We start from the raw sequence: 23,822 nt of genomic DNA, 5'->3' as shown, positions 1-23,822 counted from the left end.
AGATGCAAATCCTCTTCAAGGCCTTCACATTTGCAGTGCTCTCTGCCTGAAATGCTTTTCTACCACATACCCACCTGACTACCTAGCTGTCTCATTTCCTTCAAGTATAAGATGATTTTTGTCTCAGTACTTATCACTGTCTAGACTTATTATTTATTTATTTATTTATTTATTTATTTATTTATTTATTTATTTATTGTTTTATTTATTTATTCATGAGAGAGAGAGAGAGAGAGGCAGAGACACAGGCAGAGGGAGAAGCAGGCTCCCTGCAGAGAGCCTGATGTGGGACTCTATCCTGGAAGTCCAGGATCATACCCTGAGCTGAAGTCAGGTTCTCAACCACTGAGCCACCCAGGTATCCCCTTATCACATATTTGTTAATTTTGTTTATTGTCTGCCTTCCTACTAGATATAATCTTGCATAAGGGCAGGGATTTACTGTTCTACTTTGGCAAGAGAAGGGAGATAAAAGAAGTTTCACAGCCACAATGAGACAAAGAGAAGAAGGGGAGAGAGAGGGAAGGAGAAAGAGAATCTTAAATTCTTTAAAGTAGTAAGAAAATTGCAAAATACAACTTTATGGGGAAAGAAAAAAAGCTTCCTTGGATTTCTCAATGCCTTTGAAAAAAGCCCTAGCCTCCTGAAACTCAGAAATGTATACAATATAAATATAGAGAATATCTGCTTTCACTTTCCCCAGAAACATTACAACTTTTCTTCACATATCATGCAAATTAGATCAATAGCCACTTTCTAGCTAGTTTCTCTGACCTGGAAAGATAATACATTTTATCTCTCGCAGACAGCCAAATAGCAGATGGACTAAGTCCTTATGTTAAGACACAAGGTGCAAGAAAGATGACCAGTATCTCAAAATGTCAAAAGTGATGAATCCCCCAATTTGGACAGACTTCTGGGCCTTAAAAACTGGTGACACTCAGGGGCACCTGGGTGGCTCAATCACTTGGGTGACTGACTCATGGTTTTGGCTCACGTCGTGTTCTCAGGGTCCTAGGATCAAGACCCATGTGGGGCTCCATACTCAGTGCAAGTCTGCTTGAGAATCTCTCCCTCTCCCTCTTCCTCTGCCCCTCTACCTACTTGCACATATACACACTTTCTTGGTAAAATAAATAAACGAATCTTAAAAAAAAATTGACATTCAAGTTTTATCTGGCCCTTGAAAAGATATATTTATATTCCAAGTTAGGATAATAACCCAGGGCCATTTCCATACCAGTCTCAAAAGAGAAAAACATTTTTTTCCCTCTCTCCTGGGAAGTGAAAGTTGGTGACTCTGTTCTATATATAAATGAAAAAAATCCATTCTTCCCATTCCTCTCTACGGGATGTAACCTACCACCCACTTTGAAAGATTCCATTAGCTCTCATTGTTTTGCTGCAGGTCTAGAAGTGGAGCACCAATTCTTAACTGCTACTCTGGCTATCTGGTTATAAGTATCAATAAAGAACACTTTTCCTTGATCCAATATCTTGATTTTTTATATATTCACCTATAAAAAGTACATAACTCTGCAAGTGGGGTAATATCTCAGAAACTTCATAGTTCTTGACAAAAGAGATACAGAGTCTGATGATTTTAAATGTTGATGAGGGACAAAGAAATTCTTGTGATCAAATACTATGCATTTCACACAACTCTCTAGATAAGTACAAAGAACAGAGAAAATAGATGGCCACATATTAATAGGAGGCCCTGTGTACCCAACTGAAGAAATGCTCTCAGCAGCCAAGATAAAGCGGTTCCAAACATGAAAGAAAAAATGGTAATTTACACTTCGGCAAAAATCCTAAACTTAAAAAAAAAAGATTGGATTCATGACAAAATAAATCTTTCCTTTAAAAGTGAGGGTATAACAGCCCATTAGGTAATTACTTTGATATATTAAATATCTATAATTTCAATTTCCATGATAGCTCATGATGGCTCAAAGAATGAGGAAATGTAGATGAAGTCTGTCATTATGTATTTACACAGTCAAAAAGAAAAACAACCTACAACCTGAATTCATAAAATGCTAATTCATATGAGTTATTTTTTTTCTTTTCTTCTTTAATAAACAGTCCTTAGGGAGGGACTGAAAACAAGAATACTGGGACTTCTCAATTTAAAAGCCATTACTTCAGGAGTCTATGTGGAGGGCTCCTTCAGAAATATCTTCCTGTATTTGTCAATTTGTGTTTTTTTTTTCTTATTTTCCAAACTAAGCAATTGAAGATGTAGAAATAGAAATAAAATATCACAAAGCCCAGCTGTCTATAGGACACATGTTTGTGTCAGTCATCACATTCGTGATCTATTGCAGTAATAATAAATCAAAAGAAGCACACTAGTTGTATAATTTATTACAGCAGTATATCAGCAGGGTGAGGCCTCCAGGAGCTGAGTTACAGACATGAACCTTGCATCATTGCTTTTATTTACTTCCTCTATTTAAGTTTGATATAAGCAGACAGAGTGGGAAGACCTAAGGTCAGAATTGAAAACTTCTTTTGCATAATTTTCTAAATGGCTTTCGACATTTAAACCAAGGCAATGCTATTACTTTCCTGTGACTTATTTTTCTATGGTAATTATTGATAATTAAGTTTTTCTTCCTTTCAGTCAATAAATTGATTGAGCTAGATAAAAATTAATTCATTCACTAAATCTGTCTCATCATAAAGCTGGGCCTATTTTGTAACACAGGAACATTTGCAGTCAAAACCCATTCTCCTGGGTATCTCTGTGGTTCAGTGGATTAAGTGTCTGCCTTCAGCTCAGGACATGATCCCAGGTCCTGGGGGCCAGCCTTACGTTGGTCTCCCTGCTCAGTGGGCCTCACTTGCTCTCTTTCTCTCTCTCTTTCTCTCTCAAATAAATAAATAAAATCTCTTTAAAAAATTACCTTTTCTGCATGGCCACATCCTATCTTCCCTCAGCCCCCTACCAATGCCACTATTTCCCCTTCTAGGAATTCAAAGGTTTAAAAAAAATTAACATATTTTGAATAACGTTGCTACATAATGTTTAAAGACTGCTTCACTACTTGTATTATATATTACAGATATCAATAATTCAGTAAAATATTTTGCAGTCAATAACATTTACACCCTTCCTACTAAAAGTATGGAAACTTCTTAGGAATATATAATCTCTGGCTCTGAACAAGACCTACTACTGCATTTTAACAACATCTCTATGCACATTAAAGATTGAGAAGCATTGGCTTGTTAAGTAACACATTCCACTAATCTTTGGTCTATATAGTATATCTTTGGGTCTAAGAACAAGAATGAAACATTGAAAACACACTAAAAAATGCTAATGCCTTCCTAAGACAAAACTGTTTGGGGAAATTGTAACAAAGATGCAAGGACAGTTTTGGAAAGATCATGGATTATAAAATGATGCACGGCAAATGGAAGAGTTCGGTTCTTTATTTCTCATGGATTTGGTTTGGTTACTATCTCAAGTTAGCTAATGTTCAGTGCCTGTACTACTTCACTGGCAAAATTGAAATAATAATGGTTGCTTGGTGATAATTATGTTAAATCAGACTAAAACAGGCACCCACTAAATGGCAGCTATTATACAAAAGCCTTTTATGGTTTTGAGCAGCTCAAATACAAAATAGTCTGTTATAAAAATCAGTAAAATTCTGGAAGGTCAGAATTAAGCCAGTGGCAATGTCCCTGATCAGGGAAATAATTTCCAGTCTTTAGTTACTTGAATACTGTTGTATAAGACATGCCTTATGCAACACATCATATCCTTTCAGCCACACTGGCTTAAAGATTCATGACCACTTTTTATTTTCTTTCTTTCCCTTCCCTTCTCTTTTCTTTCTTTTCTTTTCTTCTTTTCTTTTTCTTTTATAGTTCATGTTATGAAATACTCCATGTAAACTTAGTGCTCTCACTTCATGCCATGCCCAGAGCCTCTGACTATTCCTCAGGTGGTGGGAAATTAATGACCCATGGGTCATGTATGTTTTTCCTCCCCAGCCCATTCTCTTCATTACTACTTCCTGGGATTTATACCTATTAAAGAATCAGAATATAACTCCTCTCTCAGACTCTTTTTTTTTAAATCTGAACTGTGATAAATGTTTTCACTTTTTTTTTCTTTATCTGAATACAACATTTACTGTAATTCACCTCTAATTACTCTTTAAATTGACTCATTACCATATGGGGGAATTCAGTATTTAGAAGAAACAATAAAAATATCTACAAAGAAAAGGAAATAATTCTATCATCAAATTATAATTAGATACTATTACCCACCAAATTTTAGTCTGAGTTCTCTTTTCACTGTCCCCCTCTTCCATCTCAGTGATAGAGTGTCACGGGGTGTTAAATATATACTAGCAACACAATTTATCTCTCTTCCCAAGGTGATCAGAAGTTTAAAACAGAATTAAGAAGAGAAGGACTTTTCACACTACTGTATTAACTTTAAATTGATGTTGTTACTGTGTCCTACCTGGTATCACTGATAGTCTCACATTTGAGGAAAAATGAGCTAGGCACTTTGAAGACCAAGATTTGATGATTCCTATGCAAATTCACCCAGAAATTCTAATCAGGTAAAAGAGACCCAAACTGTAACTTAAAAACAAACAAACAAACAAATAAACATTCTCATTTAGTATGTATTTGATTGCATCTTGAGTAAACTCCTTTATGTTTATAGTAGCCTATAATAGTGAATCCAAATTCGGAGTTTGCATAAAAATCAACTGGGAACTTTATTTTTTGTTTTTCAACTGGGAACTTTAAAACTGAGATCCACATCTCATTCAGGAATTCTGATTTAAATTGTTCTTGGATAGGGCTTAGCCATCAGTATTACACAAAAGTTTCTCAAGTGATTCTAATACGCACTTGGTATTGAGATTGTTCTATGTCTTATAATAAATGATTGACAAATTAAGATGTATATGTTTGTTTGTTTTTTATCCCCCTGTCCAAGGCAGCATTATCCTGGGCATTTATTTTTCATTCAACTATTATGCCCTTTAATGTCCCTACCATTCAAGCCTCAGAGGTAGATAGCCTGGTCATTTGATTAGGCTTAGCTTTTCATGGTGACCAATAGAACCACATGAGGTGTTAGAACCAATTTCCCCACTATCTTCAGCTCCCAGTACTGAAAATAAACACCTGATACTTTATCCCTCAGTGTCTGGAACTATTATCTTATCAAAATAAACTAATGGTTATACAAGTTTGCAGCTGTGACATTAGTGATCACAGAATTCTGTTTGAATCCTGGTGGAACTATTAGCCTAAGATTCTGCAGAACTGCATGCTTTAAAAGTTTCTTCTTTATGTGAATAACTATTTAGTTTTAGCTCCCTCTAAGACATACCTTTAGTCAACATTATTTATGTTTTCCTTTCATTTTTCTTTATTATTTTTTGATCTCCAATAATTAGGCAATAACTGAGCTCATTTATCTTACTAACTTAATTTTAACATACTTAGTTTTAAATATTGGCTTGTCCTTTTAGCAATTTAACAACCTAATTGAAAATTATTAAATGCATCTTATATCTTGATGGCCAACCATATTTTTTGATGATTTATTTGCTAGTATGTTCTAGTAGAAATTATTTAGCATTTTGATTTTCATTAGTTTTTATATATTCTCAAAGCTCCTCATGTAAATAAAAGATCTCATTGCATAGCTTTGCAAATCTTAGGTCATGGAAAACATCTATTTTTCATGCTTATCATTTTGTTTCCTTCAATTAAATCAAAGTACTATATAACTTTAAAGGTTTCCCTTAATGTCTTGGCTGCCGGTAAGCTCAGAAATAAATGTATGTTTTTGTTACTTAGTTATACACATACTGTACCTGAACTTTTATATACACTAGTTTAAATCATTCTTTAAATAGTTGATATAATAATTAGTTAACTGGTTTTAATCAGTTTGCTTGCATTCTAAATATTTTCAAGAGACAAACAGAAAGAAAATTCAAAATACTGTTTCAAGCTTAAATAAATTGATGTGCGTTTTTGTGCATGTAATAACTAATAAGAAATGCATTAAAATTATCTAGAGAGAATACAAACATTTAACCAGAAATTCAGAGAAAAATTAATGTAACTTAATTCAGAATTTCCTGAATTTAAACATGAAACTCTTCCATTTCCTGATTTCCCCCTTACATACTAATTTATTTCACCAAAGAAAATAACCTAAAAACTTTTTTTGCATGCTGTTTTTGTCTTTGGTTTCTAAGCAAAATTAATCTGTAAAAACAATATGTTCATGTGTTTGTGCATGCACATGCAAGATAGCTTTCCTTAGCTCTCTGTTCTTTGTATCTTTGTATATGAATTTCTACAATGAGGCAAGTGGGACAGGTGGCTGATTTTGAAAATTCTGTCTGATGCCTAACAAATTGAAAGCTTCCAAGAAATACTAAATCAATTCATCAGTATCAGTATCACATTCTGAAGGGACACCAGTTATTTTCTGGGTGAATACACTAGTTGCCCTGGATATTGACCATTTATTCTTCTCCAGAACACATCTCTTTTCAGAGAGTTCAGCTTCAGTAACACTTTAATTTGCACGACTAACCAAGCTGAACCATCACTGAAATGTATGTGGATTTAAATCAAGGGGATTGTGTTCAAAATAAATACCATTAACCCTACTGCAATAACATTCTTATCTTACCAAATAGAAATACCGGTTGTACACACTTCAGAAAATTATCCTGCATGGCTGAGGCCCTCAAAATAGCTAATCTTTGATTTTTGGCTTTTTAAAAAGCTGTTTACTTTTTATTTTATTTACAAAAACATAATTTTAATTTATCTTTTAGTTTATTCATCCATTTGCTCACTGCTTCAGCAAATATTTAATGGATATAGCAATGCACCAGAATTTGGGCTCTTTGATTTTGGGAATACAAATATGAAAATAATTTCTTCAGATGTTAGCAATCCTACAGAAGAAGAAATGAGACAATTTATGATTTAATCTAACTGATATAATTCATGTTCAAGCAAATGTATATGTATGTAGTGAATGCAATTACAAAATTTTAAATTGGGATTATTTTTTAATTTCCATTATTCAAGGGAAGTTTTATAAGATTTAGCATTTGTTTACAATTGTCAGGTACCAAGTTGCATACAACACTTTAACTCTTCAAAATATCCCCTAGGAGGCAGAAACTATTAGTTCTTTTTACAAAAAAAAAAAAAAAAAAAAAAAACCTAAGGCATAGAAAGATTAATAAAATGTCCCAAATATATTAAACAATATGTCAAGGATCCAAGTTTTAGATCACTATCTACCTCCACTACCTAAACTTATTAATTTCTGTCGTATCATACAGTTTTGTGAAAGATGGTATGTTCTATTTTGCTGCTAAGACTATCTCCATGAATCAAATAATTAAGATGTGGCATCATCTTATTATGCATATTAACATCTAAAATTATGTATTGCAGGCTCATGTATTTGAGTTCTACAAAATCAGTAACAAAGTCACAAAAAGTGTTGAAAAAAAATGTAACCTAGCTAAAAATGTAGAAACTGTGACTCAAAAGAGTAAGTTACTTGCTGAAGATCAAATATCTCTTTAGAACCAGAGTCAGGAATTAAAACAATTTTATCTAACATCAATTTCAGGCTTCTTTTCACTCCTTTCTTGTCTGCTTACTCAGACAGTGGTATTTGGCAATGTCGTATCATCGTATAAACTTCATTGTATTCACTCTGATAACATGTATCCATCATGGTTACAGATGATAAAATGCAGACGGTATAATCCATCATCTATATTTCCACAACTTTTATATCTTGTGGGGAACCAGTGTTTCGATGTCTTTGACCTCTTATGCCATATCATGTATGTGTTACTAAATCTTATCCCATTTAAATCCACTGGCAATGCATAGACATTCTGTTGCTTTAGAGATATGTGGAACATGGCTATATCTTTAAAAACATTTTATAAAATGATAAACATAAGGCATTTCTTTTTTCTATTTTGAGTTTTTAAAAACCTAGATGCACACTTACTTTTGCTTCTGAGAAGATGCAGTAGATATAATTTTCTGATTCTTCTCATTAAGTACAACTAAAAATCCTAGTAATTGTATATAAAACAAATTTAAGAAGACTGAAAGGTGGACAGAAGAAGGCAGCCCAGCTAGGGAACTTGGAGCTGAGGAACAACATGGTGATGAGTTCCTCAGGTTTTATTGTTGCCTCGTAGATCCCAGACTTGGAACTGAATAAGCTGATAACTCAGAAATGCCAATATTCATAGACAAACAACAACAACAAAAGCCTGCTCTTTCTAGGCAAATGACTAGAAAAGATCCTAACTAGCAAGATGCTATTCTAGACAAATACCACACAAAGAACTTTGACTCACACATACACCAGCAAAGGCCAAAGTGGGGAACCTGGACTTATACCCATACCTGGCAGTAGTGGGGTGCCCTCCCCCTTACTGCTAGAGTGGTGTCCAAAGAAGCCTAGTAGATAACCAGGACTTTTAGCATAATCCAGGAATAATGAAGCTAATTCACAGTGGTGACACTAGAGACCAGCTGGGAAGCTATAACTCCCACCATCCCTGTCCAGAAGTAAAAAGGACCCACAATCATGCCTCAGGTGTCAATAGAGGCTGAGTGGGAAACCTAAGCTTCTACCTCCACCTGGCACTAACAAGGCAAGACCCCACTTTCCTCTGCCATCATGATATCAGGGAAAGTCAGCTAAAACTTTAGGAGGCTAAATAAGATGTGGAATTTCACACAATAAAACAACAATGTCCAGGTTCAATGGAGAATCACTCATCATACCAAAAACCAGGAAGATCTCAGGAGATCTAGTCTGGGTGACAGTGTATTAATATTTCTCTACTGTTTCCATTAACATACAATAAATCTCCCTATGGAATTAATACATATTTTATGTCATCAGTTTTAATGGATTCATAGAATTCTATAGTCTTATTCTTCCTTTTTTATCATATATCCATTTAGTCACTTACTATTCTTAAAATATTAGAAAGTTAATAGAAATCTATTAAATTCAGGTTATAATTTGAATAAGTATTCATGTCCAAGGACACTTAAAATATACAAAAGCCAATATTGATATAACAACCTGAATATTAAATTGTATTGCTTAAATTCAGAGAAGTGTCTGAATAATATAACACCTGAGTTTCCAGTAGCCATTTGGGATTCACTAGTCAAAGGACTTATTTGAAATATACTTGACTGCAATTCCTGTTAACAGGCACCAGGTACCCATCAGTTCTATATATTCAATCAGCAAATCTGTTGCAGTTTAAGTTCATAGAATGCTTCTGGTAACAAATAGCCATTCTATTTTTTGTCTATGGTCCACATACCTGTTCATAGTTGCAGAATCCCATGTGTTTGGGGCATTCTAGATAGAACAGAAAGATAAATTCCTGCCAGGAGACCTTTCTTCACATCTCATTTTAAAACAATTACGCACCTTAGTGGTTCTCAATGAAAACAGTTCCATCCCTTATGGGAGTTTTGGAAAATTCTGGTTGTGATTTCACTTGATTGTGGGATGGGAGTTGGGTAGACAGGTAGGAGACATTGACTAGGAAATTCAGTGGTTAGGGACGAGGAATCTAATTGTACCATGACATAGAGGGAAGTGCTGTGCAGTGAACTGAGCCTCAGTTAAGTTTTAAATATCATATAAGATTTTATACAAAGGTGAAAACCTATTTAAAATTATGTAAGTCTAGACTTTAACTCCATTTTACATTTATAAAAATTATTTTTACGGAGCTCTTTATCATATGCTTATTTTACAGGGAATGTAACTTCTACACAAAAGAGAAATGACTTCATTTTATTATGTTTAGATAATTATCAAAAATTTATTACAAATTTTAAAGATCAGCTGATGACTTCTTTATATATTATTCTCCCTTGATTTATACATATTGAACTATTTCCTATTTTATTATCAATTACTTTATATATGTCCTTTATGCTATAATGAAGGTATTAAGTTTAGAAAAGTTATCCATAAAGATAGCTAAAAGGCAAAATTTCATTTCAGAATAAAAATGGTAATGTTACAGACTTTTTTAATAAAAAAGGGACATTAAAAAATAAAAATAAATTAAAAAATAAAAAAGGGACATTGCCTCCAACAGATAGTTGGAAACTTTATTAATTAGCATTAGATACCACAGTCAGAAACATTATAAATTAATGTTGCACTTTTGGGTCTTGGTTTCCAAATCTACAGACTGTCCCAGTTAGTGATGGAAAAATTTTCACTTCACTAAAAATTTTAGTGACTGTTCATGCTGACATTGACTTTAAATCAAAAATCAAATTTCTAAAATTCAAATATTTTACATCTTTAAAAATAAAATCAAAATGCCCTTTTTTTGATGATAGGATATGGTTTTGACTTGGCTAAGTAATTCAAACTTATGTTGCCAGAAAATTCACTTTTCTAGGCATTAAATCCTATTCTGTAAGTTTCACATCCAGGCTTCTATAGCTTTCATAGTATCATTAAAATGATATTATCAAAAAGAGTAGATATCATAGACATAAATACAGGTAGAAAGAAAAAAAGAAAAAGAAAGAAAGAAAGAAAGAAAGAAGAAAGAAAGAAAAAAGAAAGAAAGAAAAAAGAAAGAAAGAAAAGAAAGGAAAGAAAAGAGAAAGAAAGAAAAGAAAGGAAAGAAAAGAGAAAGAAAGAAATGATAGATGTCTTGATCCATTTATGGAATAAAATAACTGATTCTATAGATAGAAAGGAAATAATTGGTGCTATAAGAAGGTAAAATATCTAATATCCATGTGATTGATATTACTTATAATTGATTATAATTGATTAGTATTGTTTTTATGAACTAATTTTCCAATTTTTACTCAAGACAGTTCATCATCAGAGTGTGTTTGTCAAGGAGGAAGATTTTCCCATATAATTTTCATTCTACAGATAAAACTTAGGACTTAGTATTTTTGTCTGGGAATATACTCTGGGAAACAAACAAACAAACAAACAAACAAACAACTTTGCACAAAGTTTCTAAAAAGAATGTCAAAAATAAGAAACATCAGCAATTGCAATTTCTAGGAACACGAACATCTCTTTTGGAAAGGTTTGTGCCACTCAGGTAGCTGATGTCTTCCAAGAAATGATTAACACTTACAGTGTAACTGCAGGGAGAAAGGCTATAATCACCCTGTCTTAGCCCCTGTCAATATTAGTTATTGTTTCAGCTACTGGAACAACAAAAATGACAGATACAGAACAGAAATAAAAATGAAACAGAATGAAATTATTGTCTGGTTCTTTTTCCTTTTCCTTTTCTTTTCTTTTTTTTTTTTTTTTTTCTTTTTCATGGGGGTGTGGGTGGGTGGGTGGCGTTTAGTAACTGGATCAGCCAGGAAGATTAAACTATATATTGTTAAGCAGAGAATGCTTTTCTCAATAAATATGTAGGTAGAATCACCACACAAGTTAATATGTTAATGTTAGAAAAACCTAAGAAATCATTATATTTTTATCAGTACAAGTCATATTTAAACCATGTATACTTTTATTTTATTGTGACCTCACCCTAAGGTATGATAGATTATTAAAACATAACTCTGAGTTTGACAGGAGAAATTAAACATATGGATGGATTTGTTAAGCTAAATATTAGTAGATAACTCAATTAGAAAAGGTAAAATATATATTTAAAAATATCTTCTTTTTCTAATATCTATTTTTTAAAAGACTTGATTTATTTATTCATGAGAGAAACAGAGAGAGAGGCAGAGACTTAGGCAGATGGAGAAGCAGACTCCATGCAGGGAGCCCTACCTGGGACTCCATCCCAGGACCTGGAATCATGACCTGACCCAAAAGTAGACACTCAATCACTGGGCCTACGCAGGTGCCCCTCATTTTCTGATATCTTTTTTGATCTTTGAAAGAATTTGTTTCCCTGATCAATTGATTTGTAATGGATTACATAATTTTCCCTTGACAAACTAAGTGATTTATAAGTCATAAAGTAGTATTTCTCAAATTTCAACACATAAACCCATGGGACACCATCTTAAAAAAAAAACAATTTTCTTATCAGAACACCACTCTATGCTGCTTCTCCCATTTATAATGTGCATGAACATATTAAAAGCTTTAAGATATAAAGCAGTAAATAAGCCTATTAGACTTTGTTTAAACCACAGATTCAAAAATGTGCATGGCCACAGTTTAATTCCTATGGCTATTCAAGAGAAGACAAATCCCTCAAACACAATTGGGGAGAACCATGGCATTGCACTGAGTTTGTGGGCTCATACTGTTCAGATTTATAAGAATATCTCCAAATTTTATCAATTATCTATGCATTGCGTTGCTTCCTTCTCATTAGAAAAGATAAACTCTCAAACATTTCAAACTGTAATATCAAGTTTCTTACCAATCTGTCAGCTCCTCTGGGGATATTTGATATCTCTCTCTCTCTCTTTTTTTCTCCTGCATTTCTTCTCTACTATTCTCTGTTTCACCCAAAATTAAAACAACACAAAACCTACACACAACTATCTAAAGGAAATATTCTTTTCTGAATTTATTATTTTTTTGGGCACTTGTTAATTTTGCTTTGTCTCTGCCTTTCTTGACTTTATAACTTGAACAATGTTTTGTCTCTTTTTATATTTCATGGTCAGCATCTTAAGTCTTTCCTAGAATCTTTAAACCTTCACAACCTTACTTTCTACTCCCTAAACATCATTCTTTTTAATCCTATGGTTCTCCCCTTCACACACTTCTGCAGCATCTTTTACAATGTATGTCAAAATATAATAAATAAAATTCATTATGTTTGTTTGCCGACCTGTTTGAAAAAAACTATATACAAATTCAAAGGAAATATATGAATTACATTAGTATGGTTACCAAGGGGAACAAAATAGAAGTGAGGAATGAATAGGAAACACACACACACACACACACACACACACACACACACGAACCTGACACAGACCAATCAACAGAAAATTAGAATGAACTCAACTAGCTTATACAGATAAGGAGCACTTAGCTTCTGTGAGAATCTAAGAAGAAATCTGCTCTAAAAGGTATCCTTTAATTTCTAGGTCTCAATTCAACTGCACAGGCACATTTCAAATTAAGAATTGATACTGATCACACTTTTTTGCATATAAGTTAGTTAAAAAGATAAAAGTGGGAAAAGCAGAAGTCCTAAGAGGATGGGATATCAGAAAAATTGTTCTGCCTTTTTAACAATTATCATGTAACAGAAGCATTTTTAGTTTTCTAAGACTTCTATAGCATTATCCTATATAGCACTAGAATCTTTTTTTTTTTTCAGAATGAGTACCATTTCTTTTCTTCCAAGGGAAATATTCTGTTACTAAATCTTTAAACTTTTTTTTTTAATCTTTAAACTTAAGCCAGATTGCATCTTTAACCTTTCCTAAAGATAATAGGAGATGACCTAGCTCCTCACTTATACTGTTAGTCTCATAGTTCTATGGCCCTCTTAGTAATAGATTATAAAAACTGATAATTATCCAAGAAAATAGGCAATTGAAAGTATAATAGGTATCCAGAAATTTAAGTCAGTTTAAAAAATGTTATATAGGGACAAATAATTCATATTCTCTTTACAAAATAGTTATTAAAACATAAGGCACAGTGGATAATATAGAATCGAGTGGTAATTCTATGGCATTGACCATAGACACTATAGCATAGCAACCACAGAATTCTGATAATTGGCAAAACACTGAGGTAACTTTGTACCTATACATATACCTTTATCCAATGAACGTGATAAAATAATAGAACATAAAGACTGAAGGTAAAGAAAAGTGAGTCTTAGGTATTATTTCAATGTTTTCTTTGCATTTCAAACTATAATAGTCAGGACATCACAGAGGGTCATCTAACCAAGCAAATTTCTTAGACTATGTCCTATTAAAATAAATAAAAGCATAAAGAACCCCCCTCCTTTTTTTGGTAAAAGTTAACTCTATTCCTAAATCCACATGACACCTATAGAAAGGTCAGATCCTAACTGCATCATTAATTGCACAGAAACTTGCACCATATGTTTTGTATGGAAAAGTATTGTACAAAGTAAATTAATTCTGTCAAACTGGTAATGTTTATCTTGAAAATGACAATTCTCACTAAATTTTTGAAGCACTGTCAGAAAGAGAAAAGAAAGATGTTTATTTTAAGTTTATTTCAGAACCCTATTGAGACCTAAAAACAAAATACATAAATAAATTTTGCCTCAAAAAAGAAAAAAAATGCTTAAAACTAAAATAACATCTCATTAAGAATGCCAGGTGAAATAAAAAATGAAAATGTTCAAGGTGTGTTCAAACAATCACCTGGCAGAGGTGTTGAGGTGGCAGCATTCATTATTAGATATAAAAGCAAATAACAGCTAAAATCAACACAAATAATGTTCTTTAATTTTGTGAATTTAAAGATGTAGAGACTCCTGTCCTCAAATCTAGTGAAGCAGAAAAAATTAGATTCATTCAAACATGGCTAATAATACCAAAATAAATTTTTGACATTTCGATTATAATACTTAATATTTTGAGGTCACATATTATATTCAGAACAGAATTACAATTATTAATTTATTTCCAAACTTTTCTTATGGTGTAGACCTTAAATTCATACATGGATGGTTCTTTTATAAATGAGGCCTTTAGGAACAATGTCATGAGTTAAGTGTTAGTATCCAGATTTGCCTTGGAACTCACTGGTCTGTTATACAGCCAGAAGAAGAAGAAGAGGAAGAAGAGGAAGAAGAAAGAAGAAAAGAAAGAAGAAGAAGAAGAAGAAGAAGAAGAAGAAGAAGAAGAAGAAGAAAGAAGAAAGAAGAAGAAGAAGAAGAAGAAGAAGAAGAAGAAGAAGAAGAAGAAGAAGAAGAAGAAGAAGGAGGAGGAGGAGGAGGAGGAGGAGGAGGAGGAGGAGGAGGAAGGGGAGGGGGAGGAGAAGGAGAAAGAAGAAGGAAAAGGAAAAGGAGAAGAGGAGGGGGAGAAGGAGGAGGAAGAAAAATCCACCCACTCATAAAGATCAGCCTTCTTTCACTTATTACATTAAAAGAAAACATTGTTCAATTCATCTTCAAGGATGGAATCTGTGACACAGACCTGAAAAATCATTATCTTGAAAAATAATCATTCTGTCTTTATGGAGGGATTATGGGGAAGTGCTCTTTTTTGGAGCTTTTATGGCTTTGGGGAGAAAATAGAGGAAGGGACAATTTTGTAAACAACCTCTTAAGCATTTTTGCATTGGCCTGAAGTTTTGAGGGTTTTTTTTTTTTTTGAGGTTCTTTATTATTATAATTTTTAGGAAACTACGATTAATAATGAAAAATTCTGAGTCATCTAAATTTGGCTCCACCTAATTTGTATTAAAACAGAAAGAGAGATGGCCAAGTAGGTACCTTCCCTACCTCCAAAGTAGCTCCCACTCCACCACATTTAGTGAGCAGCCTCAGCTGGTTGAGCACACTCCACACAACTAGATGATGCAATTCATCTACTGCTGAATCCAGCGGTTAGCATTGGCCAGGACCAGCACCCCTTCAAAGCAGCTCCCACTTGTGAGGTCTTGCAGGTGGACTGGTTCCACCTCCAAACGGCTCTCACCCCAAGGTGTGGGGTGCAGAAGACAAACCCACCCAAAAGTATGCCCATAGCAGTCTCATTCCTGGAAACCTTCTACATAAGACCACTACTTTTAAGCCTAAGAGATATAGTTGATCCACCCAATATACAGAAAAGACAGAGAGTCAGGCAAAAATGAAGAGAGAGAGAGAAACATGTTCCAAATTAAAGAAAAAGAAGAAACAGGATAAAACAAAACAAAACAAAACAAAAAACCAAAAACTAAAAAACGCAGTAAGCAATCTATCTGATAAAAAGTTCAAAGTAATAAAGATACTCACAGAACATAGAAGAAGAATGGATAAATAGGATGAGAAATTTAACAGAGAGATTGATAATATGTTTTTAGATATAAGAGCTGAAGAATAGAATAGCAGAATTAAAAAAATTGTCTAGAAGAAATCGTCAGCAGATTAGATGATGCAGAAAAACAGATCAGCATTCGGGAAAACAGGGTAAGTGAAATCATCCAGGCTGAACAGCAAAAAAATAATAAAATAAAATAAAATAAAATAAAATAAAATAAAATAAAATAAAATAAAATAAAATAAAATAAATAAAAATAAAAATAATTAAAACGTGAGGATAATTTAAGGAATCTCTGTAACAACATTAAGTGCATTATAGAGGTCTCAGGAGAAGAAAAGAGAAAGTGGCAGAAAACATATATGAAAAAATAATAGCTAAACTTCCCTAATGTGAGGAAGGAAACACACTATTAGGTTCAGGAATCAAAGAGAGATCCCAACAAAATGAGCCCAAAGAGGTCTACACTAAGATATATTATTATTAAAATGTCAATGGTTTAAAATAGAGAATCTTAAAAGCAGGAATACAAAAGCAGCTAGTTACATACAAAGGACCTCTCATAAGACTATCAGCTAATTTTACAGCAGAAAATTTACACACTAGAAGACAGTGGCCCAATATATTCAAAGTGATGAAAGAAAAATATTACAACCTAAAATACTTTACTGGAAATATTTTATGTCAGAATTGATGGAGAGATTAAGAGTTTCTCAGACAAAATTAAAGACATTGGTCGCAACCAAATTGGCCTTACAAAAAATGTCAAAGAGAGGGAATGCCTGGGTTGCTCAGTGGTTGAGCATCTGCCTTCAGCCCAGGGCATGCTGGAGTTCCAGGATTGAGTCCCACATCAGGCTCCCTTCATGGAGTCTACCTCTCCCTCTGCCTGTCTCTGCCTTTCTCTCTGTGTGTCTCTCATGAATAAATAAATAACATATTTTAAAAAAGTCAAATAGATTACTTCAAATAGAAAAGAAATGGCCATAACTAGAAGTAAGAAAATTATAAAAGAAAACAAATCTCTTAGTAAAAGTAAAGGTAGTAGATTAAGCACTTATAAAGCTAGTATGAAGGATAAATGACAAAGGGAATAAAATTAATCATATCAACAATTAAAGAATATACAAAATTTAAAAATATAAAGTATGATCTCAAAAGTATAAAACATGGTTGATTAGTAAAGTTTTAGTGCTCTTATAGGATATATGAACTTAGGTGACCATCAACTAAAAGTAGAATGATCTAGTTCAATATATAAGAACTCCACTGTAACCAGAAGTGAAGAAACTATCTAATTGCACAAAAAATAAAGAGAAAGAAATCCAAACATGACACTAAATAAAGCCATCAATCATCATGGAAGCGAACAAGAGAAGAAGAAAAGATCAGAGAAGAACTACAAAAAACAGCCTAAAAAATTTAACAAAATGGCACTATAAATAGCTATCAGTAATTACTTTAAATATAAATGTACTAAATGCTCCAATCAAAATAAATAGAATGGGTAGCATTGGTGGTATTTTGAGCATAGCTGCCATCAAAAGACATAGCTGAATGAATTACAAAAGAAAAGTTTCCTGTCTATGTTGTCTACAAGACAGTCACTTCAGACTTACAGATATACAGACTGAAAATAAGGGGATAGAAAGAGATATCCCATGCAAATAGAAGCAAAAATTAATCTGAGGTAGTAATACTTATATCAAACAAAATAAACTTTATTTTTTTTAATTTTTTTTTATTTTTTATTTTTTATTTTTTTTAGTTTATTCATGATAGTCACAGAGAGAGAGAGAGAGGCAGAGACACAGGCAGAGGGAGAAGCAGGCTCCATGTACCGGGAGCCCGACGTGGGATTCGATCCCGGGTCTCCAGGATCGCGCCCTGGGCCAAAGGCAGGCGCCAAACCGCTGCGCCACCCAGGGATCCCCAAAATAAACTTTAAAACAGACCATACATAACTAGAGACAAGGGCATGACATAATAATAAAGGGATCAATCCAATAAGAGAATATACTAATTGTAAATATCTATGCACCCAACATCAGAGTACCCAAAAAGATAGAGCAAATACTAACAGACATAAAAGGAGAAATTAACAGTAATACAATCATAGTAGGAGACTTTATACCCCAGATACATCAATGAATAGATCATCTAGACAGATAATAAATAAGGAAACATTGCCCTTATATTACACATTATTTTAGATTAGATAGACTTTATATATATATATATATAACATTCCATATAAAAACTGGTCTATATATTGTTTTCAAGTGCATGGGAAACACTCTCTAGGATAGATCACACATTAGGCCACAAAACAAGTTTCAATAAGTTTAAGAAGAAGTATTTTTCCCTACCACAACAAGATGAAACTAGGAATCAGTTACAAGAGGTAAACTGGAAAAAAAAATCACAAAAATGTAGAGATTAAACAACATACGCTACTAAACAAGAGAGTGAATGAAAAAAAAAATCAAAGGGGAAATAAAAAATACATGGGGACAAATGAAAATAGACACAAAATAATCTAAAATCTATGGAACCCAGGAAGAGAAGTTCTAAGAAGGAAGTTTAGTGATATAATCTTACTTATAAAAAAAAGAAAAATCTCAAATAAACAATCTAACCTCACACTATAGGAACCAGAAAAGAAAGAACAAACATAGCCCGAAGATAGTAAAAGGAAGGGAATAATCAAAAGTAAAAAAATAATAATAATAATAATAATAGGAAGATAATAAATAAATAAATAAATAAATAAATAAATAATAGGAAGAAGAAGAATAACAGAGTAAAAATAAATGAAATAAAGACCAAAACATAGAAAAGATCAATAAAAATAAAATAAAGTTCTTTAAAAGGATAAACAAAATTGATAAATTTTAGCCAAATTCATCAAGAAAAAAGAGGATACAAATACATAAAGTCTGAAATCAAAGAGTAAGTTACAACTGACAACATAGAAATACAAAGGATTCTAAGAGACTACTACGAACTATTGTATGCAAACAAATTGCACAACCTAGAAGAAAATGATAATTTCCTATAAATATACAATCTTCCAAGACTGAATCAGCAAAAATAAAAATGTGAACAGTATGGTTACTAGCAATGACATTGAATCAGTAGTCAAAAAACTCCCAAAAAACAATTTTACTTAAGCATATGAAGAATAAATAATACCCATTCTTCTTAAATTATTCCAAAAAGCTAAAGAAAAGGGATGCTTCCAAATTTATTCTACAAGGCCAGCATTACCCTGTTACAAAAACTAGTCAAAGGCACTGCAAAAAAAAAAAAAAAAATATATATATATATATATATATATATATATATATATATATATATATTAATATATATATATAGGCAAATATCCTTCATAAACATACATGCAAAGATTCTCAACAAAATATTCAACTCAATTAAAAATTAGAAGAGGAATTGAATAGGCATTTTTCTGAAGAACATACGGAAGGCCAACACATACGTGGAAAGATGCTCAATATCACTAAACATTAGGGAGCTACAAATCAAAACCACAATGACACAGTAGCTTATACCTGACAGAATGACTAGTATCAAAACAAAACAAAACAACCAAGAAATAACAAGTGTTGGCAAGGATGTGGAGAAATGGGAATGGTCAAGTGTTATGGTAAGAATATAAACTGGTACAGTCACTATGGAAAACAGTACGGAGGCTCCTCAGAAAATTAAAAATAGTAATACCATATAATTCAGTAATGTCACTTCTGGGTATTTATCCAAAAAACAAAAACTCTAATTGGAAAAGATAAACACACCCATACATTCATTGCAGCATTATTTACAATAGCCAAGATATACAAGCAACCTAAGTGCCCATCAAGAGATAAATGGGTAAAGAACATAAAATATATATATTGCAATATTAATTTAGCCATAAAAAAGAATGAACTCTTGCCTTTTGTGAAAACATGGATGGACTTAGAGGGTATTATGCTACATGAAATAAGTCAGAGAAAGTTATATACTGTATAATCTCATTTATATGTGGAATCAAAAATATAAAACAAACTGACAAAACAAAAACAGACTTATAGACACAGAAGAAAACTGGTAGTTGCCAAAGGTAAAGGAGTTGGGGGGATGGGCAAAACAGATGAAGGGGATTAGGAGGTACAAACTTCCAGCTATAAAAAAAAAATAAGTCACAGGGATTAAAAGCAAGCATAAGGAATACTGTCAATAACGTAATAATTTTACATGGTGACAGATGGTAGCTAGACTAATTGTCTGATCATTTTGTTATGTCTATAAATATTGAATTGCAATGTTGTACACCTGAAATGACTGTAATATTTTATGTCAACTACAATTAAAAAAAAAACAAAAGACACAAATGAAAATAGTTTTTTGTCAAGATTTGGTTGTATTTATAGTCAAAGATTAACACATTTTCTCTATCCTAGGTCTTTAGGTAATACAGAACAATTTCTGTGGAACTCCATGAGCTTTTATTAAATAAAAAGATCCTTATTGGTTAGAATGGACTCTACAGAATTCCATTTTTTTAAAGACAGAATGAAACAAAAGCTACTAGAGATTATATAACCCTGAAATCTTTGTTGTATTATATATTCCTATTGTTTCTATAATCCAACTAGCCAGATGCATATTTATTAAAAGCCAGATGAGTGGGACACAGGGACTTTACAAAACTTGGTAATGTTCACTTAACCAGTTAATACCAAAAGTAAGGCTTAAATTCAAAATGCCATTAAAAGTATAATTTTAATGGGTTAACTAAACTTCCAATTTTGTATTCTATTATTTATTTGGAAACTTAATTCTTAAATGTTTGTACCTAAATTTAATAATATCAGTTTCAAATCTGAATAATAAGCAAACATTCAATTCTACTTTTTCTAGTTGCACAATTTTAGATGCACCTACACAATGGGAATGTTAAAATTTGAAAGTGAAGGGGATACTGAGAGCAAAGATAAAATCCTTACAAAATATGCACCATGAAGAGGTGTTGCATTATGTCTAAACCTTCAAAATATTTATTCAGCAGTTTTAGACAAAAAACTGTGATAAATGTCCTTGCAATGATGGTGGGGTAGCATGTTGATCTTCCCCTTTTAAAACAGCTTTGATGACTTTACTTCCAAGTGATTAGCTTGTTTTGTCATAATAGAGAGAAATTACAAGCAGTATATTTAAAAAGAATACACAAATTCTAGGTAGTTTTTAGAGTACAGTTTTAAATGGGACAATGTGTCACTTAGATTTAGATGCTTTCCTTCTCCATCAGTTTCACTAACTTTTTTTTAATGTGTATCAAAATGAGTGATGTGAACTGAAAAGCTATGGATTCGATTTTGAAAAGGGGCAAATCTACTTGTTTCATTAAGTAAATCAGTAGTACCTTAGATTTTACTAGGCCTATTTTCATATTCAGTAATAAAATATTCACCTGTGCAAAGGATATATAACATTAAAGAAATAGGAAGAAACAGGAAAAATAAATTTATTACTAGCTGCAAAGCATGCAGAGGTGGCCATACTTATACATCTAGCTACATCCATTTTTCTAACTAAAAATGCTCCCAAGTATAGCATGATGGTTGAAAGCACTGGCTCTTGATTGAATAATACCACAGAGCCCTTCTCTGCCATATATGTGGCTTAGGTGTTATTGAACAGCTACTAAGCTTCTCTGTGACTTATTTTCTTCATCAGTTAAGTGGGAATAATTATAATAATGCCTACCACATAGGAATACTATGAAAATAAAATGAAATATGAAAAGCTCAGCACAGTATCTAGAGCACTGTTAGCATTCACTACCTGTTAGCTAGTACGGTGATTAATAGGTTGATATAACTCTCAGAAGCCTTAAAAAGTGAAAATAAATGATAGTGTATTTTAATTAATAAACAGTCTCTAGGTCAAATTTTGTAAAAACATTAGAGGATTTTAAAAATTCATTGCTTATTTTATTAGCAAAAATATACATTATCATATTGTTCACTGTAGCCAGCCAGAAAGTATCCTGGTTTAGACAGGGATGCAAAATGGAAAGTTGATATCTTAACTAGGCATATAGTTTTTGAAATGTCAAAAGAAATCTTTTAAGTTAAATTAGAGATCTGATGACTGAACCACTTAAATTACCATACATTAGAATATACTGTGGAGGTAAAAACAAAGTAGGTATATAAAAAAGTAATTGAAGTGAATAAAGCAGTGCTATAAGGCACTGTGGAAGCATTTTTTCATACCAGGATCCAGTAGAAAATAGTACCACATCCAGGGCAATAATTTTCCTGACTGATTTTTTACAAGTATTATCCAGTAGTTTCATTTAGAGTTTCTTTGCTATATCCTGGGCATATACTTTTGTACTGGATCCTCATAATAACCCTGAAAATTAGGTAGAGAATCTGTATATTGGAAAACTATAATTTATGAAGATTAAATGCTTTACTACAGGTTACATGGCCTCTATGTTTATTTTACTATTTTTTAACTGATGATGGCTAATTTTCATCCAATAGCTATTATTTTATTTTGTTAAGAAATTATTTAATTTATTTAACCAAAAAAAAAAAAAGTATCCATTTCTCCCACTCACACCACCTTTGCAACCATCAATCTGTTCTCTGTATCTATGAGATTGTTTTACTTGTTTTCTATGATTCCACATATAAGAGAGGTCATAAGGTATTTGTCTTTTTCTGAGTTATTTTACTTAGCAGAATGCCCTCGAGGTCCATCCACATTGTCTCAAATGGCAAAATAGCATTCTTTTTTTATGGTTGAATAATATTGCATTGAATAAATATATCATATTTTCTTTATTCATTTAGCTATCGATGGACACTTGTGTTGCTTCTACATCTTGCCTGTTGTATATAATGCTGCAATTAACATAGGAGTGGATATATCTTTTTAAATTTATATATCTGTTTTCTTGGTTTAAATACTCAGAAGTGGAATTGCTGCATTATATGGTATATTTGTTTTTAATTTTTTGAGGAACCTCCATTCTGTTTTCCATAGTGACTATACCGATTTATATTTTCACCATCAGAGTACAAAAGTATTCCCTTTTCCTTCATCCTTGCCAACACTTATTTCTTGTCCTTTTGATAATAGCCATTTTAACTGGTACGAGGTGATAGCTCCTTGTGGTTTTGATTTGCATTTCACCAATGAATAACATTGAGCATCTTTTCATGTGTCTGTTGGCCATCTGTATATCCTTTTTGGGGAAATGTCTATTCCATTCATCTGCCTTTTAGAATCATATTGATTTGTTCTATTGAGTTGTATGAGTTCTTTATATATTTTGGTTATTACCTCACATGGCTTTGAATCGGAAAAGATAGACCAAGAATTTGATCACAGTTATTGCCTTTAACACAAACTGTATTCATCAGGTCATAGTTAATTATTATTCCCATGTGCCTTAAGCACTCAACTGTCCTATAATCAGTACTACTTAAAGTTGTCACTCCACAATAAGATGAGGGACCTGTACTAGAATGTAAATCAATGCATTTCTTCACTCATCAAGAAACTCTCTCACTATCTCTCTATGTCTCTCTCTCTCACACACAGAAACGTCCATATCTCTATACACACATATATACACACATACAAACATATATGTATATTTACAATTAGTTTCCCAGGGATAATTATATCTATAATATATATACATATATATCGTATACAGGTATATATCTATATGTATAAATATATTTATAGGCATATATTCAATTGAATTA

General features: G+C 32.4%; 1 protein-coding gene across 1 annotated transcript in view; it reads right to left on the bottom strand.

Moving 5' to 3' along the window:
* LOC129514645 (low-density lipoprotein receptor-related protein 1B) overlaps positions 1–23,822 on the bottom strand; it is a 1,831,349-nt gene that overhangs the window by 299,932 nt on the left and 1,507,595 nt on the right. The window lies entirely within an intron of this gene.

The sequence above is a fragment of the Nyctereutes procyonoides genome, unplaced genomic scaffold (genome assembly GCF_905146905.1).
Source record: "Nyctereutes procyonoides isolate TBG_1078 unplaced genomic scaffold, NYPRO_anot_genome, whole genome shotgun sequence".
Classification (NCBI taxonomy): domain Eukaryota; kingdom Metazoa; phylum Chordata; class Mammalia; order Carnivora; family Canidae; genus Nyctereutes; species Nyctereutes procyonoides.
Note: the sequence above shows the minus strand (reverse complement) of the source record. Positions and strands in the feature narration are given on the sequence as shown.